Source organism: Ursus maritimus, unplaced genomic scaffold (assembly GCF_017311325.1).
Source record: "Ursus maritimus isolate PB19 unplaced genomic scaffold, ASM1731132v1 scaffold_3, whole genome shotgun sequence".
Classification (NCBI taxonomy): domain Eukaryota; kingdom Metazoa; phylum Chordata; class Mammalia; order Carnivora; family Ursidae; genus Ursus; species Ursus maritimus.
The window spans coordinates 101,601,033-101,620,140 of record NW_024425563.1 but is presented as its reverse complement, the minus strand read 5'-3'; the positions used below and the strand labels follow the sequence as shown (position 1 = coordinate 101,620,140).

General features: G+C 34.3%; 1 pseudogene; it reads left to right on the top strand.

The window, feature by feature from the left end:
• Window positions 1-969: 969 nt before the first annotated feature.
• LOC103674662 lies at window positions 970-18,758 on the top strand (annotated as a pseudogene).
• The last annotated feature ends 350 nt before the right edge of the window (window positions 18,759-19,108 follow it).

Sequence of the window (19,108 nt, the reverse complement as noted above, 5' to 3'; positions counted from 1 at the left end):
TATAGCATTTTGGTAGATAACATCAAATATTTTGCTTATTTATATCATTATTACTGGTAACGTTTATTTATTAAAAGATCTTAGTAAAATACTTGACAAATCGTGGAATGACACAACATGAGTGCTATCAATTAATATAACATCAATCCTTTAAATAACAGATTATTTGGTAAATTCTAACAACGAGGAAGATGTAACATTTTATCTTACACAGAAGTAAGATGGGTCTCTAAAGGAAATTGTTTAAATACATAATGTTTATTATATTATAATAATGACATTTTATGTCATTAGTTAAAAATTAAGGATATTATTTTCACTTCTAGTTGGAATGTAGTAAAATGTTAATGATTGTCACTTTTAACAAAAAGAGAAAAAAGATTAATGGATAAAATAAAATCATACATTTCTATGACACTACTGAAAAGCAGTGGGTGCAAGAAAGGTTTGGTTGATTAAAGAGAGAGAAGTACAAATCCTTCATGTGTTAGCAGAGAACCATGGCATTATCTATAGACTGGTATGCAGAAAAGTGGGTCTGTCATCGACTGGAGACTGGAAAATTTGCAGGACTGAGAAGACATAAATCAAGCTTTGAGTGGCAGTATAAGCTAGAGGGATGGGTTGATATCTGGAGAGCCCCAAAAGGGAAAATAAATAGCTTAATCACAATGTTTCTCTGCCACCCTCTCATCAGACTGTAACCAAGGAAGCAGTCACGAAGAGGTAGTAAATCAAAGAGAATTTATGAAACGTCGTGTATTCTCAATGTGCTTGGATTCTGAGGTCCTGACAAAATTGAATACAAAGTTGAAGAGAAACTATCTGAAACTGGAACAATTCCCTCTGGCTCAAACCATATAAGATCAAAAGTTTTAGCCTTTTGGTGATGCTGGCGTAGAGTTTAAAGTCTTGGTTCACTTTAAATGTACTCAATAAAAGTGTGGTCAGTTCCAGATCAGATCAATCATGGAGGAATCAAAATCATCAGCTCCTCATCATAACTGCCAGCTACAGAAGGTTTGCGATTTCTGCGAAAACAATAAGTGCAATTTAAAAATATACTCCATTCTTCACTTTTTAAATCTTTAAATAATACCAGGAATTAAAAAAAATTAAAATAAACACAAAGAAAATAAATAAAATGACCAGAAAGAAAATAAGCAAATTCTGAGTACCCAGTCATTGAAATTAATGTAAAAGACTTGAAAACAAGTATTATTATTATTATTTTTAAATATAGGAAGGAATGGGTGAAGAAATACAGAATTTTGTAAGAGAAATGAAAACTCTAAAAAGGCTTAAACAGAAGTCAGAAAATAATAAAATATCTGAAATAGAAATGTTGGATAGGGTTAATAGCAGATCAGTGTAGTTAAAAGCAGATTAAGAACTGGTCACTTGAAGTTAACAGAGAAAAACAACTGAAAATAAAAAGTAGAGAGTCAGGGACCTGTGAGACAATGTGAAGCAGACTAAATTATGTGTAATTTGAGCTCCCAAAAGATAAGAGAAAGCCTGGGGCAACAACATTTTTTTGAAAGATAATTGTATAAATTAACACAACTATGATGAAAAACACCAACCCATATCCAGAATCCCAGTGAAGCCCGAAAATAATAATTAGAAAGAAAATACCACTTAGGTAGGTTAGAGTCAAACTGAAGAAAACCAAAAAAGAAGGGGTATCTTGAAACAAAACAAACAAAACAAAACACCCAAAACAGAAAAGAGCAACACAGTACATACTGGAGGGAAACAATCAGCTTATCCAGAATTAGCCAACTAAGAAGTTATCAGGAATGGGATTTAAATCCAGTTTTAACTGGCACCTGTATTCATGTTTTCATCACTATGAAAAGTATGGTTTCTTCCATCAGTGAAATTTCCCACATAAATATGTTAATGATGATATATCAATATATCTAAAGGACAATATGTAATTACCTCCATAGATGAATAAAGCATTTTTAAAAACATCCAAAAAAAATTATTAGAACTAAAAAACAAGGGGCGTCTGGGTGGTTCAGTCAGTTAAGTGTCTGACTTCAGCTTAGGTCATGAGCTCAGGGTACTGGCATTCAGCCCTGCATGGGCTCCCTGCTGGGCAGGAAGTCTGCTTCTCCCTCTGCCTCTACCCCTCCCCCTGCTGGTCTCTCTCAAATAAATTAATAAAATCTTAAAAAAATAAAAATAATTAAAAAATAAAACTTAAGAAAACAAGAATAGATATTGTAGGTTTTATTATTATTATTTTACTATGCTGCTTCATTTTATTTACTAACATTTTGTTTGAGGATTTGCACATAAAAGACTGTTTTGTAGTTTTTGTGGATTTTTTTTTTTGGTAGTATCTTTGAACTTGCTACAAGTTTATGTAGGAGATAAACATTTTGAAAATACTTTTTCTACATTCTGAATAATTTTTAAAGTATTAGAACTATCTGTTCTTTCAAGGCTTTTTAAAAATCAGATCACATTGCTATTTATGGGATGATTTTTAATAAATTATTTTATACATGATATGACAATTGGATCATTTAGATTTTTAGTCTCTTTAAGGCCAAACTTGATAATTTATAAGCTAGGAAATGATTCATTTTCTCTGTTTCAAATTTATTAGCTTAGAATTGAGCAAAGTAGTCTATGATACTCTTATTGATTCCCTTGTACATTTGGCTGTTTTCACATTTAACTTGTTATTTTGTATATTTACTATTCCCCTTCCTCTTTTTCTTGATTAACTTAGCTGACACAATAACTCTTTAGTTATTTCCCTCAAAGAAATTGCTCTTGAACGAATTTATTAGTTATATGGTTTTCCTCTGTTTTCTTATTTATTTCTGTTTGTTTTCTTTATTGCTTACTTTTGCTTTTCTTGGGTATATTTTGTTGTTCCAACTCTTTGAATTTTCTGCTTCTAAAATAAGATAGTGTGACAGGTATGAAATTAATAATTAAAAAGTCATTCAGAATGGAGTCTAAAGGGAGGCTGGCGGTGGAGCTCTAATTCCCTTACCACTTGTTGTTCATTGCAGACCCAACAGAAAGGGACCCACCTTGCAAATCCATACTACTTTACTATCCCAGCAGGAGGAAGAAAGGCTTTCTCTTTTCCCTGGCAACAGCCCAGCCAATGAGAGACAGCCACAGCTCAGCCAATGAGAAGCTACTATACTTCCGGCTCCCAGTTACACCAATGGATTTTTTTGTTTTAACAGCCTCTCTGAACTCGCATCTTTCCTCCATGAGAGAGGGCTCCTCTGCTGTGTTCTGCAGACATGACTGTGTCCCAGGCTGTAATTCTCTGTTATTCCTGAATAAACCCATTTTTTACTGGTGCTTAATTTTTAAGGTTAACATAGGCATATAGGATAGACATTTCCATTACAAAAGGGTGAGAATAAAAGGAGTAACGGTGTCACTAGTGCCCAGAATGTCAAAATTTGTTACATTTCAAGGCCTAAGAATAATTCTCTGTGTCTTGATGCTGTACTCTGGGCGCATGGAGGCTTGTTTGGTCCTGGCCCTAGCCTCCCCTCTCTGGCCTCTTCATTTACCTGAAGTTCTACCCTCAGAACTACTCTTCCCTTTCTTTAATAAGCCGCACTTGTTTATAGCTTAGTTGCTCTATCATTCCAGTTCCTGCCCTGGAATCCCAGAGATGTGACAGTTTTCCTGTATTTTATCCCATCTCTGGATCCCTTTTAGTCCTGGCTGGCAGGGTTTTAGCGCTGTAATATCTCATTAGAACTCTTGCAGATTTTTTTTTTTTTCATTTCAAGGGGGTCCACACAGTTAGACAAGAGTGCCTTCCATGTATTTTTCCTGAGAAATCCCATTTTCTCCTGTTTTCTGCTAAGAAGATTAATTAGATTCTTGACTCACACACCTAATCTCTTCCAAAAGGGCTTTCCAGACGCACTCACTCATGGCTTTCTCTCCAGAGTAGCTTTACCAACAATGCAGACTTTCTGGTTTTAACATCTTTTGTGATCTGAACAGGCTGAGAACTTACAAAATCAACAAGTCATGGTTCCCTTTGCTTACCGATCTTTCCTCAATCTTTCTCTTCCCTCTCACATTTTGCCATAAGCAGGAAGAGGAAACCAGGTTGCATCTTCAGCACTTTTTATATTTTCACAGTTGTTCCAGAAGCCGGAAGTCCAAAATCAAGTTGTTAGCAAGGCTGGCGTCTCCTGGAAGATCTCAGGGAGCATCATTCCATGTCTTCTGGTGGCTGCTGTCATTCCTTGGCATTCCTTGGCTCTGGCTGCCCTTCCATCTCTTCCTTCGTTTTCACATGGTTTTTGTTTCCATGTGTTTCCGTCTTAAATCTGTGTCTTTTAAGGACACATATCATTGGGTTTAGGACCCACTCTCAACTTAGGTACATCTGCAAAGACCCTATTTTCAAATAAGACAGGTACCCCTGGAGTTAAGACATGGACATATTTATTTTAGAGCCAATATCCAATACATTACATCTTTGTGTGTTTATGTATATGTGTGTGTTCCATTATTATTTTTTAGAAATTCTCCCTCCCTCTCTCTCTCTGTCTCGCTGTCTGTTTTAACTACTCTAGTTGTGTAGCACAAAATCAGAGGCTCTGTTGTAGAGTATCAGGACTGTTGGATGTTCAGACATTTGGTAGAAATTCCCTGTGAAACAATCTGTAGTTCTATAGTAAAATTCTCTATGTCATCCAGACATTAGTTGTTTAGGCTTTCTACCTCTAATGGGTTAATTGTCTTACTCTGTATTTCAATAAGTAATTATCCCTTCCCAGAGAGGAAGGCAAGCCATAAGAGACTCTTAATCATAGAGAGCAAACTGAGGGTTGCTGGAAGGGAGTTTGGTGGGGGAGGGCTAAATGGGTGATGGACATTAAGGAGGGCACTTGTGATGAGCACTGGGTGTTATATGTAAGTGATGAATCACTAAATTTTACTCCTGAAACAAATACTACACTATGTGTTAACTATTTAAATTAAAAAAAGAAAAAATAAATTATCCCTTCCGATGTGATGTTCACATTTATGTACATGGACGTCTTCAAAATAGCTTAAGATTTAAATATAAATGTATTTTCTTCTATACTAATGACTATTTGACCTTCTTGCTTATTTTTTATTTCATATTTTCATGCTTTGGCAATATATTTTTAAAAATTAAGCAATGACTTATATATTTAATCATATTTTTCAAACACCAGGATTTTGATTCATTCATTATTAGGTTTAATCTTTTTCTATTCTCTATCACTTTAGTTTTTTCTTTTATTATTTTCCATCTTGTGCCTTCTTCTGGTTTAGTATGTTGCTCCTTTTCTATGATTTTGGGCTGGGAACTTAATTCATTTTTATTTATTTATTTATTTATTTATTACTTACAAAAGTGTATAGTGGCATCAAATTTCCTCTGATCAATGTTTTTAATATATTCTATAGATTCTGATATATTTATTTTCCATTATCATTTTTTGTTAGAAATTCAGTCATTTTCATTTGTATATCGCCTTTAATACAAACATTGTTTAATAGAGGGTGACAATTGATATTTTTAAGCAAAAATTATAAACATGTGCTATGGTTTTCTTGGAAGTAAACCATATAAGATTGTAGCCCAAATAATGGGAAGACATATAAATGGAATTATAATATTTTAAGGTTTATGCATCTACAAAGAGTGATATGATATTAATGCACAGCAGATTGTGATAATTTAAGGCTGGTTATGCAATTTCTACAGTACTAATTTATAAACAAACAAGAAATCCAAAATGATATAGCTAAAAAATAATAGAGTATATAAAAAGAATACTGAAAATAAGCATTTGAATAATCAAAACAAAGTTGTAAATAAGAAAATAAATAAAACAAATGGAAAACAAACCACACATTCAACCACATATATAATTGCATTAAATAATGTTGGACTAAATAATTAAAAAACAATTAAAAGTCCAATTAAGAAGATATAGATTGTCAATCTGGGTTTTTTTGTTTTTTAGTTTTTTTAAAAAGCAAGACTCAAGTAATTCTATTTAAAAGAGAGGTACTTGATATATGAGGACACAGGCTGAAGGTGAAAGTAAACTAATTGAAAAATATAGACCATGCTAACTTCAAGCATTAAAAAATCCTGGTGTACTAATATCAGAAATAAGCACTTCAAGTTAAAGAAGAGTATTTTATAAAGATAAAAGGGTTGATTTATAAAAAAAAAAACCCATAATAATTCTAAGTAAGTATGTACCTAGGAGACTCACTTCAAATTAAATGAAGCAAAATCACATATTTTTTTTACAATTATTTACAAAGAAACTAAATTAGTTATTGTAACATTTCTTAGTTACATATTTGGTTGAAAACAGATTCAGTGCAGTTGTGTAGTTAATGCAGAAACAAAGAAATCAATTTCAGAGTCCTTATAGAATATTTAGACCCAATTTTAAGTTACCATCAATGAATACAAGAATCTCTTTAATTTTATTAATAATTATTAAAAATTATTAAAATAATTTAATAAATCAACATTATGTTTTCAGTGTATATATTTTTATAGTTATTGAAGCAGAATGAAAAAAACCTGTTTTGAAAATTAAATGTTATTATTTTTAAATCTGAGGGTTGCCTGTTGTTCTTCAGGCTTATCCTGGTATTGTCCATAAGGTTTCACATTAAATTGTATATTACCTCTTTTCTCTCCAATTACCTATTTAAAATATCATCCCCAAGATTAAATGTATCTGGATATATGTGATAAGTCACAAAGTACAAAAAAAATTTCCTATTATATTTTGTTACAATCGCACCTCATAACATGTTAAAGAAATTTATTTTGATATACTTTAAATAAGGTCCAGATCATATGCAAGAACATCTTATTTTCTCACCTTTGAAACTGATTGGTCCTGACTTGTTATTCTTCCTTAAGTTAAGGTGATTTACCTCTTATCAGACACAAAAATGAATGGCTTATTCTTACTTATTCTCAAACTAATTTTTATTCTAATGTCTAATATTTACTTATTTATTTATTTATTTATTTGAGAGTGCATGCCTGTGCAAGCGGCAGGGGGAGGGGCTGAAGGACAGAGAGACTCTTAAGCAGACTCCACGCCCAGGGCAGAACCCACTGTGGGGCTGGATCTCATGACCCTGAGATCATGACCTGTGGTGAAATCGAGTCGGATGCTTAACCGACTGAGCCACCCAGGTGTCCTTCTAGTGTCCAAATTTAAAATCTGCAGCTGCTCTTTCATTTCTCTTCAATTTTTTTTAAAAAATGCTATATCACCATTTTACTTCACCTAAATCTAAACTTACTTATTATTGATATAAGCTTCTATTATTTCTTCTAGTTTTGAAATATATATGTTTTTCCTGTAAAGTATTTCCTATAAGAACTTACATTATAATAAGGCCACTATAAATTATTTTAGAACTTTTATGTGTAGGTAGTTTATTAGAAAATTATATTTAAATTTCAGTGTTAAAAAAGACATTACAAAATATTGGATAAACGGGATGGTGTGTTGGGTCTACTAAAGTTGACCTCTAATTTAGACTTTCTATTTAGCAACTTATGGCTAAGTTGTCATAGTTCTAAGTTTTATTTTCATAAATTTCCTAAATATATTTCTCTAATCCTCTACTATCACATATTTCAGTTTCTTTCTTTCTCTTTCTATATACTTTATTTTTAACTGTTATTGAAGTATAATTATGATTCATTGTTAGTTTCATGTGTACAACATTATGATTCCACAATTGTATATATTACTCAGTGCTCACTAAATAAGTGTAGTCACCATCTGTCATGAAATGACATTATGACAATCTTATTGACTATAGTCCCTATGTTGTACTTTTCAACTTCATGACTTACTTTTTGTAACTGGAAGTTTGTACCTCTTAAGGCCCTGTATCTGTTTCACCTATCTCCTGACCCACCTTCCTCTAGTAACCATCATTTTGTTTTTTGTATTTTGAGTCTTTTTCTCTCTTTTTTCTTTGTTCATTTGTTTGTTTTTTAAATCTCACATATGAGTGAAATCATATGTTATTTGTCTTTTTCTGCCTGATTTATTTTACTTAGCATTATTCCCTCTAGATCTATCCATGTTGTTGCAAATGGCAAGATTTTATTCTTTTTTATGGATGAGAAATATCCTAAGGTATAAATATACCACATCTTTATGCATTCATCTATTGATGGGTACATGGGTTCCCCCCATATCTTGATGACTGTAAATAATGTTGCAATAAACATAGGGGTGCATATATCTTTTCAAATTGTTTTCATTTTCTTTGTGTAAGTACCCAGTAGTAGAATTACTATATCAAATGGTATTTATCTAATCCTCTACTATCACATATTTCAGCCCATATATTTAATATAGTGGAAAGGGAGTAGATGGAAAGCCACAACATCCCTTTCTTGTCTGATTGATTAGAAGAGTGGCAGTGTCCCTTAGGAAAGAACAATCCAACATGTGGTTCGTTGCTGGGAGACCTGTTTCTGCCACCCATCCTATCAAAATTTCACAACACGTAATAGAACCAGCAGACACTTTTTGTGAAGTCAGAGTACAGATAATTGATGTTTCATTCCAGGTAATTACAACACAAAGCAGTAAATCTGAGGGATAGTGTTTTAGAGATTTCCTTGACCATTACTCTAATGTGGGTGGGCAACCATGCTGCTGAGAAGAGTCTAAAATTAGTTGAGAGAAAGAATTGATGCTAAAATGTAGTCTTGACCAGAAGATGCAGATAACAGCAAACAACTTATAAGATGGAGTTCAACTGAATGTCAGCAGACACTCAGGAAGAGAAGAACTAGCTACTTCATGAGTGCAGTTGGGCTAGGCAAAGACCGGAAGGCGTAATTGTACATTGTGGAAGACAAAACTGCAAGATGACTCTCAACCAGATGCATTCTTTGATTCAATGTTACGACTGAGGACTCACAGAACTGAGAGGTTTTTTGGAGGAAGGAAAAGCAAGAAATGAAGAATACCTAATGTTGAAATTAGAATAGAATAACTCTAAAAACTCTTTTACTACAATTCAATTATTTGCTATTATGCAGAAATCAAGACTCAAACTAAAACTTTAGTAAAGTGTTAGAAGAAAAGTTATATAATTTCTGTATACCCAAAATTCTAGTCCAAGAATTAATCCAAGAATTAATCCAAGAATAAAAATCATCTCACTGGAATATGCGCTTCTTTCTGGGTTACACTAGACTCCTTTTAAAATCAATTTCATTGGATAACACAGCAATTAGATAGTGAGCATCTCAAGAGATCAGTGAACTCTCCAGAAGGGACATGATAAAGGAAAGGCCAAAAAGTTTTGCAAAGGCTAATAAAGGGCCAGTAAATCTAATCTTCTTCAGTTTATGCTACCCTTCTTAAGACTGAGTTTTCATGTATAGAGAGTCAAATCCAATGGGAAACAGGTCCATAAATATTATTTCATATGTATATGACATATCATATGTATTTGCTGTATTTCAAACAAGTCACTTCTCATTTATGATAATTCTAATATAATTTTTTAAAGTTTTGTTCAACAATATGTTTTGTAGAAATATTTTGAAATGCCGGCTTTCTAAGATAGCTATTTTTTAAAAATCAGGCTGCATACATATATCTCATGCATTTAAATATATAAATATGTAATACACAAGTTGGAACTAATAAATACAATTTATAAAGTTAATGTCACATTTAGCTCCCTTGATGAAAGCCTGAAACAGGAAAGTCATCTTCTCAAATCCCTATTCAGTTTCCTTGTGCTCTAGTTCCTTGATTAGATATGACTGTAATAAAGGTGGATTTAAAAATCTTGTCTGAAGATTTTTTGTTCTATTCACCTCCTTGTGAAGTGAGGTTTTGTTCTGTCCACATCCTTGTGAACTATCACTCATGACATTATGAAAAATTTAAAATACATAGGAATCACCCAGGGTTCTTCTTACAAGGTGGATTTCTGGGTTCCAGCCACAGAGATTCTAATTCAGTGGACCACATACTCCTAACATTCCTGGTGTATGGACCAGACCTTGAGGAGTACTGGTCCGTTCAGAGACTACACTTTATTCCTAAATGGTTCTCTCTAACTCTGATAGAGCATGCACTTGGATTCCACTTTTGCTCAAGGTTTTTGTAACCTCCAAGAACTGACTTCATAAATTATTTCTCTCTTTAAAACTCTCCCTCTTTTAACTCTTTCCTCTAAGACTGGAAACATCTCATTGTTAAACAACAGCAATAACAATATTCCCTTTCCCTCATTCCACCTTCCTTTCTTGCTGCTGCTTCTCTCTGTCTGCCCCTCCCCTACCTTTCTCAACCAGTCTTCTTACAGGAATAGTCCGTTCTTTGACCTCATCCCTCTCATTGCCTGATAACTCAAGGCATTACATCTGCCATATTTCATGCTGCAGTACAAGAACTGACAAAATCATCTGGTGCTCAACACCCTGCCAAGTAGAATGGGCTCTTGCTGTTCTTATTTTACTATACCTTAGTTTGACTGAGTTGTTTATACTGTGGGTCACTCACTCTTTGAAACTCTATTCCCTTGATCCCATCACCAACCTCTCTCATGGTTCTTCTTATCCTTTAAGTAATCACTTTTCTGCCTGTTCCACAAAATCGTCCACCTCCTCCTTTGTGGGTAACACATCACATTCTCCAACATTCTGCCTTTAGCTCATCCTTTTCCTAATTTTGTGCTGTCCAACTTCTACTTTTGTCCTGACATTCTTCCTGAGTTTTGGACTCAGATGCGGAAGTGTTACCCTTCATTTCCGTAATCAAGCTTAAGCATATTTAATAATTTCCTTTCCAATCCTATTCTTCCTGTCACAATATGTAGATCCATTTCATTCTAGCTCTAATCGTGAAAGCCAGATACATGGCATTCAGCTTCCCATCATCCCCATGTCTAGCCATTCTTACTTCTTTAATGCTTCCTTCCTAAGTCCTGTTCTCACCAGCTTTATATTTACTGTTGAGTGGGCATCAACTCTCATTTGGATAATTACTGTGTCCTTCTAATTGTGTTGTCTGCCTTGTCTCTTGTTTGACTTCTCAATTCTACCTTACCCATTGTAGACAGGTGAATTATCTATAACAGAAATCATGATCACTTATTAAAATTCATCCAAGATCCATCTACCTTATGTTTGTTAGTCTGGCAAATGTTGAAATTACACTATTTCTCCAGGTGCATTTGTGTATACATCTTACTTTGCTCCCGACCTGTGAGTGCACCATTGTATTTTGCCGCTAACCAACCCTCTGCCTACTTAGAATATACTTTGCTTCATTTCTTCTTATTAAAAATTTTAATATAGAAAAATTCACAGAGTGATATAACAGAAACATACATCAAGAATTACTTTTTCCTTCGGATTTTTTGAAATTGAAGTTGTGCTAAATGTTTAGATTAGAATGTGAAAGTGTTAGTTCCACTTCTGCTTCTTGCTTTCATTGTGATAGTAAGTAATGGTTAACCTTTGCCTGCCTGGTTTCTACACCTTGAAAATGAACAGAATCATTGTGCAATCTTCATAATGATGTAAGAATTAAATAACGTACATTTTGCAAAGTACTTGGAAAAGGTGCTTGACACATGGAAGATGCTCAATAAAAGTTGGCTTTAATTACTGTTTATTGTTTATTTTGTTGGCTTTAATTATTATTATTATCAATAATTTTATCAGAATTGCATTTCCATATTCATGAAATGGGTTATCTCATTTTGCTTCATTTTTTATGTATTTCAATAATATTTCTGTATTTTTTTTCCAAAATTATTTTTCTAAATAGACTCTTTTGGTGGGAAAAAGTAAAATATTGGCACTTTAATTTTTCTAAGTGGCTATTGCTTTTACAATGCTGTTGCTATTCCCATTTTTAAATTTATCTAGCAAATCAGCATGCTCTACAATTTGTAGAGTCCTTTGCATTTTCTGGATAGATAAAGCAGAATTTTAAAGCAAGGAAAAATTAGCTTTCTCTTTTTAAATCTTTTGCTACTTTTTTTCTTGTTTTGTTTTTTGCCTTGAGTTTCTAATAAAATATGGTGACAAAATGCTGTCCTTGGCCAAACTTTAGTCAGGTTGCTTTTGACAAGTCCTTGACCTTGGTCTATCCTTTCCAGACTTGCATAGCTTAGTTTTAGCAAGAACGCTGCTGTTAGTTTAGATGGAATCCACCCGTCCTGATTAAGTGATTAGTCTCAATATCTAGTCAAATTCCTCCTCCTCCCCTCCTCACATCTGGTCACCCTGGCTGCCTCGGCAAGAATCCCCTCTAACAGTTGATGTCTCTTTTTAGTAATTTTCCGTACACTGAACCACACCCCCACACACATCTTTTTCTTGGCTATAAATCCTCAGCTGTCTTATTGTATTCAAAATTGAGCCTAGTTCTCAAAAGATAAAATGAATTTATGGGACTTCATCAAGATTAAAAGTTTCTGCACAGCCAAGGAAACAGTCAGAAAAACTAAGAGGCAGCCCACGGAATGGGAGAAGATATTTGCAAATGATGCTACAGATAAAAGACTGGTATCCAAGATCGACAAAGAACTTCTCAAACTCAATACACGAGAAACAAATAAACAAATCATAAAATGGGCAGAAGATATGAACAGACACTTTTCCAATGAAGACATACAAATGGCTAACAGACACATGCAAAAATGTTCAAAATCATTAGCCATCAAGGAAATTCAAATCAAAACCACACTGAGATACCACCTTACGCCAGTTAGAATGGCAAAAATAGACAAGGCAAGAAACATCAATTGTTGGAGAGGATGTGGAGAAAGGGGATCCCTCCTACATTGTTGGTGGGAATGCAAGTTGGTATAGCCACTCTGGAAAACAGTGTGGAGGTCCCTTAAAAAGTGAAAAATTGAGCTACCCTATGATCCAGCCATTGCACTACTGGGTGTTTACCCCAAAGATACAGACGTAGTGAAGAGAAGGGCCATATGCACCCCAATGTTCATAGCAGCAATGTCCACAATAGCTAAATCGTGGAAGGAGCCGAGATGCCCTTCAACAGATGACTGGATTAAGAAGTTGTGGTCCATATATACAATGGAATATTACTCAGCTATCAGAAAGAACGAGTTCTCAACATTTGCTACACATGGACGGCACTGGAGGAGATAATGCTAAGTGAAATAAGTCAAGCAGAGAAAGACAACTATCATATGATTTCTCTCATCTATGGAACATAAGAACTAGGATGATCGGTAGGGGAAGAAAGGGATAAAGAAAGGGGGGTAATCAGAAGGGGGAATGAAACATGAGAGACTATGGACTATGAGAAACAAACTGAGGGCCTCAGAGGGGAGGAGGGTGGGGGAATGGGATAGGCTGGTGATGGGTAGTAAGGAGGGCACGTATTGCATGGTGCACTGGGTGTTATACACAACTAATGAATCATCGAGCCTTACATCGGAAACCGGGGATGTACTGTATGGTGACTAACATAATATAATAAAAAATCATTAAAAAAGAAAAAAAAAGAAAAAAAAATTGAGCCTAGTTCTATACAGAGGTCTCTTTTCCCATATTGCAAATTTCTGAATAAAATCAGTCTTTATCCCTTTAAGGAGAGTCTGGCTCTGGTTCTGTTTGATAATAGAACACTAGGTGTTATAATGGTTATGACTGGTTTCCACCTGAATTTAATTGGAACACTTCTAAAATGGAACACTAAGTGTGAAGTTTACTATAGGTTTTATAAAAAATATTTTTTATTTAAAGTTTTATTTTTTCCCTCTGCTCAAAACTTTTATCACTGGTATGTATTAAATATCTCAGAATATTTCATCATTAATGTTTGTTAATTTTATTTTTTTATGTATTTTCTTGTATTCTCCTAGTCTTGTTTTTTTAATGGATTTTGACCATTAATAGGGTGACTTACATGCATAGATTCGTAATGTTGAAATATTGTCTGCACACCTGAGGCCAAATTTGACTAGTAATTTTTTTTGTGTGAGTTTTAATTTGCTCTCCTTTTTAAAGGATTTTTGCATCTACACTCATAAGTTAGATTGGGCCATATTTTTTTGTCTCTATTTGTCTTATTTTGGTATCAATGTTAAAATACACTCATATAATGAAATGGATAAGTTCATTTCTTTTCAAATTCTCTGAATCATCTTGCAATTATTTTTTTCTCACCTTTCTTGAGGTTGGCAGAACTTGTTTATAAAACCACATCTGTAACTAGATCTTTTTGGTGAAAAAGTAGAGATGACAACAGTTTAATTTCTCTATTTCCTTGTTTTACTTAGGCATTCTACTCATTTAAAAATAAATACTTTTTTAAAATAAATAATTTTAATTTGTAAATTCCTAAACATTATTTTCATAACAAAATAAGTTCAAAATAAAATATTGGTGTAATTTGTTCAAAGTGTTCTTTAATTAAAAATATTCTAGCGGTAGTCATGCCCCAGTTTTATTTCTCAGAGTGTTTGTTTAGGCATTTCTATTCTTATTTCATTATTTCTGTCTGCATTTTGTCCTTTCGATGAGTTTTGCTGTGGCTGCTCCTGATGCTGTTGTTTCGCTGTTGTCTTTATTTTTTTTTTATTTTTTAAAGATTTTGTTTATTTTTTTGAGAGAGGGAACAAGCAGTGGGGAGGAGCAGAGGGAGAGTGTGAGAGCAGCAGACTCCCTGCTGAGCAGGAAGCCCAATGTGGGACTCAGTCCCACAACCCGGAGATCATGACCTGAGCCAAAAGCAGACACAACCAACGGAGCCACCCAGGAGTCCCCACTGTTGTCTTAAGAACCAGTTTGGTTTGGTTTGTAGAGGTTGAGGACATTGTAGATGGCTACTTTGTACCCATTCCCCTCCAACATTCCCAAGACAGCTCCTATTTGTTCAGTTGTCTATTCTTTTTCCATACAACGGGACTCAGAGAAGCTAACCCTAGCCTCATCTACAAGGATGCACCTTGTCCAACTAGGGTCAATTCTATCTTTCCAGAGAGAGATTAATTCTCAAGTATGTGAACACATTTGGCCCAAAGTGATGCTAGCTGATATTTGAAAAGGGTTCGAGCACATTCTTTTTTGTTTGTTTGTTTGTGTGAGCTAGTGCATGCTATGTTTTTCTTCTTCAGGATTTGTCCTGCATGAATGAAAGAGAGGTCTGGGAATACTGTGGCATCTACCTGTCTAAAGATAAAGCCAAAACATGGATGGGAAGGACCAAGAGACCTGGAGAGATGGACCTGAAGTCAATAGAAGCAGCAGCCTTGAATCCCATTTCAACTCTGCCTTCATGTGCAAGTGTGATGATCAATATTATGTTTCAGTGTGGCTAGACTACAGTGACCAGTTGTTTGGTCAAACACTAGATGTTTCTGAAAAGTATTTTTTAGATGTGATTAACATTTAAAATAATTTTACTTTAGCTGAAGGAGATTATTCTCCATAACGTGGATGGACTTTACCTAATTAGTTAAAGGCATTAAGAGCAAAGACTGAGGTTTCTCAGAGAAGAAAGAATTTTCCTTCCCGACTGCAACATAGACCCTGTGAAGGTGTTCCCAGTCTGAATATAAGACTGGCATCAACTTCTACTTGAATCTTCAGGCTACCAGCTTGCCCAAAATTCAGATTTGCCACCAGCCCCTACAATTGTATGAGTCAGTTCTTTAAATATCTCGCTCTTCTTTCTCTTGTTTCTAATATATATCTAATTTGTACCTATATCTGTATCACAGAGAGAGCTGAATAAATAAGCAGTAGCATTAACACTGGATTTAAAGGATATTTTTATGCTAAGGCTATTATTTAGAGCCTTAGATCTTTGGTTTCAATGAAGCTTTATCAGCCAGTACCGAATTTAAAAACAATATATAGGAAAGCACTTCCACAATAATGGGGTTAGTTACCTCCAAAAATTTACTCCTTACGAAAGCATCAGACATCTTGTAAAAATTATTAAAATAAACTTTTACAGAATTCTATAAATTAACCAAAGACTGGCAATAATCCAAGCTATATTTTTTCAAGAAAAATAGTTGAATCTCAGTAAGATTAAGCTTAGTGAAAAGTTAAATTGCCCTTTTCCCCTTCTGCTGTCCCTAGCTTCAAGGGAGCCTTACAAACCAACAGTCTTGTAATAATGGTAGCCATGAAAACCGGCAGCCAAATACGTGTTGGAGAGAGAAGAATAGGTTTGGAACTTTCCCAACGACCCAAATAATTGTTATTATTTCACATATCTGGCAGTTACTTGAAATACCTCACACCAAGCTTATTTGTATTAGAAGTGATTTAGAGTTTGTTCAATTCTTTTCTGTGGCATGTTTGGGGAAAATCAGTGTCAATTGGTTGAACATTGCAACCGCCTCAGGTGGTGATGTAACTCAGGCAAACAAGAAACCAACTGAAAAACTTAAAAGGAAAAACTGTGGCATGAGATAAACACAAAGAGCTTTGAAAAGTTTTGACGTATTCTTGGGACTAGAAAACCACATTCGTGCACAGGACTGGGCAGATGCTGAAAATAAATCTGAGACTGTCCTAATCTCTTTCCTCTGGCTAATCTTGAGACTCTGTGCAACTACGAAGTGCAGAATAAGGCAGTGTTGTAAACTGTCTGCCAGAACACTGAATGCATACCACACAAACCTCAGCAAAAATTGGGAGTCTTATTGTTTTAAGAAAATCAATATTCAATCAATAGTTGATCACTGACCTAATTGAAGAGTCTTCAGTGGCCATACATGATGAAGAATATAGACTTTGCAGAATTAGTATAAGAAAGTCACTAAAACAAACAAACAATAACAACAACATGAAAAAAAGCAACAATAACAACAACAATAAACTCTGAGAAAAGGGGAATCTGATTCCAGATTTGCTACATTATATCACTTAGAGTGTCCAGGTTGAAAAAAACATATAAGACATGAAAAGAAGTAGGAAAGTATGGCCAATACACACACAAAAAATGTCAGTGGAAATTGTCCCTAAGTAACTCAAACATTGAACTCATTAGACGAGAGTTTTAAGTCAGCTATTTTAAACACGTTCAAATAAATAAAAGAATCATGTCTAAAGAACTAAAGGAAAGTACCTGAACAAAATCTTACCAATAGAGAATATTGATATAAATGCAAATTTTAAAAATAAACCAAACAGATATTCTGGAATTGAAGAGCACAATAAATGAAATACAGTGGGTTCTGAATAGCGGAAGATTTAGTGAACTTGAAGGAAGGTTAATTGAGAATATCTAGGCTGAAGACCAGAAAATTAAAAATGAAGAAAAAATTAAAAAATAAATCCTGGAAATCTGAGACACCATTGAACATATCCACATACAAACTTTGGGAGTTCCAGAAGACAAGGGAATAGAGAAAGGATACTTGAGGAAATAGTAGCCAAAACGTCTCAAATGTGATGAACGCTGTTGCTCTACACATACAAAAACTAAAAAAATCTCCAAGTAGAACATATTCAAAGAGATTCACTCCTAGACACATCATAATAAAACCATCAGAAGCCAAAATCAAATACAGAATCAAATACAAAAATCAGCAAGGGCCATAAGACTCTTTATATACAAGGATCTCCAATAGGATTAAAAGATGATTTATCATAAGAAGCCATGGAGGGAAGGAACAGTAGGATGGCATATTTAAAGAGCTGAAGGAAAATGACCACCAACCAAAAATTTAATATCCATTGAATCTGTGCTTCAAAGATGAAGTAGAAGTCACAACATTCCCAGATAAAAACTGAGAGGATTTGTCTCAGATTTGGTTTACAAGAAATAATACAGGGAGTTTTTCAGGCTGAAATAAAAGAACATTAGATAGTAATTTAACCCATATAAAGAAATAACAACACCAGGGGTTGGTGAACACATGGAAATTCAGGGGGAAACACTTGCCTGGAGAGGGCATGGAAGCTCTGTGCCCTGCAGGTATGGATCTATCTGACAGCTCCTGAGTTACATATTCTTTACACTAAATCAGTGATCTAAAATATGGCTACACACACCTTTCTACAGGAGAACTTCTTCACGATGAAAGGAAGAGCCCAGATTCACAGTATGGTGAACTCATTGAAAAGTACGTTAAAGAAAAAAGATGGTGCCAGTTGAGATAACCATCAGTTTGTTTAAGAGGGAAAAGGATCAGACAATGGCTGCCAATGCTCAGATGAATAAATTCTTAACTGATGGGTTTCTAAGAAATCAAGACAACCTTCAAGGTTGGAAGAAGACCATGGATGGGAAGGCAGATGTGTCTTTCATTCCATGTTTTTGTTGTTGTTGTTGTTTTGTTTTTGTTTTTATTGTAATAATGAAATCTGTATTGAATGATGTCTTGAGAGGGGAAAAGTAGTGGTAGAAGTGATGACAACAGAGGGAGCTTGGAAAAGAGAATTGAGACCTATCTTCAGTCAACAAAGCCAATTATTGACTTATATGAAGAAATGGGAAAAGTCAAGAATATAGATGCCTCTAAGTCTGTTGATGAAGTTTTTTATGAAGTTGTGAAGATTTTTGACAAAGAAGGCTACCTCTAAGCATGAAAGCATCCTCAAAATCATGCTTGACTATTGCTTTGATAACTGCTATTACAATCTCTTTTTAAGACAAATTTAATCTTTCATAATGGCTGGATTAATTAATGGCTGGAAAGTATGTAATAAGACAAATTAAACTTTTTATCTTAGTTTTCTTTCTTTCTTTCTTTCTTTCTTTCTTTCTTTCTTTCTTTCTTTCTTTCTTTTTGGTTATATGAGTAGACAGCAAATTTGGGTCTAACTTCATCTTAGCTATGGTGCTCACAAAAAAAAGAAGGATATCAGCTAGTTATTTGTTTTTACTCAGAAACGATACTCTCTTATAGTTTGTGCCTTCTGTGAGCAAAACTTTTTAGTACATGTGTATATTCCTTTAATAATTACAACATGTTAGGATTAGGGATTCCCCACTTTCTCATTTTCTTGCAGGTTTTAAATTTCCAAGCTGTTAAGTGAATTTTTGGACCAAATTCCAAAGGAACTTTTTGTGTAACCGGTTCT